The 1,052-nt window shown below is 37.3% G+C and overlaps 1 protein-coding gene across 1 annotated transcript in view; it reads right to left on the bottom strand.

The window, feature by feature from the left end:
- The window catches only part of LOC106878302 (WD repeat-containing protein 41), an 11,328-nt gene extending 10,668 nt beyond the window's left edge, over positions 1–660 (bottom strand). The window contains exon 1 of the mRNA XM_052975964.1: positions 519–660. The gene's annotated coding sequence lies outside the window, so the exon portion shown is untranslated. The remainder of the gene's footprint in view (positions 1–518) is intronic.
- Positions 661–1,052: the final 392 nt, after the last annotated feature.

Here is a 1,052-nt window from a genome sequence, read left to right as displayed (position 1 = left end):
CATACTTTCTCAGTTTACATGTAATTTGAATGGAGAGTGTGTGATATTCATGCCTCCATGTGGGGGGGGGGGCACTGCTAAGACATGCCTGCAAACAACAAATGAATCGGGAGCAATTATTGTTAAAGTGATTTTAAATATTCCCCTTTACCGTAATTGTAACATCACTCTGTGGTGATGGACGTGTGTGTGCGTGTGCGTGCGTGTAAACATACATTTATATTAAAGCAAACGCTCACACCCTTTTCACACGTCCGCTCATTATAAACACTGAGCGATAATCTTGAAAATTAAAAGAGAAATAATTCATCAATGAATGCTGTCTAACTCGGACCCTGATTCGGGAGACCAAAGAAGGCAATGAATGGGAGTAGGGTCGTGTTTTGATTAAGGGATGTGACAGGCGGCCAGGAAGAAATAAAATGAGTTGATCATGTTAATACAATATCGATATATATATACTGATCAAATGAATCTTTTGAGAAACACGTATTAAATAATCAAATATATACACATACCTTATTGAATATCTATCACGATCATGTTAACTCATTTGATTTTGTATATAAAATATTGTTTACAATTATTATAAAATACACGTTAATGTAAAAACTCTACCGGTGTCTGATGGAAAACGTCGACTATGAAAAGACATCCATAGTGACAGAAAACAAAAAGTGAACATGATTTCTAATATATTTCCACGACCTGTTCTGTCTCAATATGTAGTTGTTGCAGTTTAATCGTTATTGAACAGATCTATGGTGAAAGACATTCCACTTGTGGCCATCCCGTATCTTTGTGTGCGGTTTCAGATACAGGGTTAAACGATTACGTTCTTCCTTTGACAAAGGTTCGTCTGCTATTTCTGGCAGGCTAAGTGGCGATTTAGATCAGTCATGAGCAATCAACGACCCGTGGGACTTTCTGAATGGCATGTCAAAAATTATTTCCTAATCTTTCGACACATCTCAACGCTTCTAAAGCAAACTTCGTTGACTTTCAACGTAACTTGAATTTAACACACACACACACACACACACACACACACA

This window comes from Octopus bimaculoides, chromosome 23 (assembly GCF_001194135.2).
Source record: "Octopus bimaculoides isolate UCB-OBI-ISO-001 chromosome 23, ASM119413v2, whole genome shotgun sequence".
Lineage (NCBI taxonomy): Eukaryota > Metazoa > Mollusca > Cephalopoda > Octopoda > Octopodidae > Octopus > Octopus bimaculoides.
The sequence above is the reverse complement of the archived record's forward strand: the minus strand, read 5'-3'. Positions and strand labels throughout refer to the sequence as shown.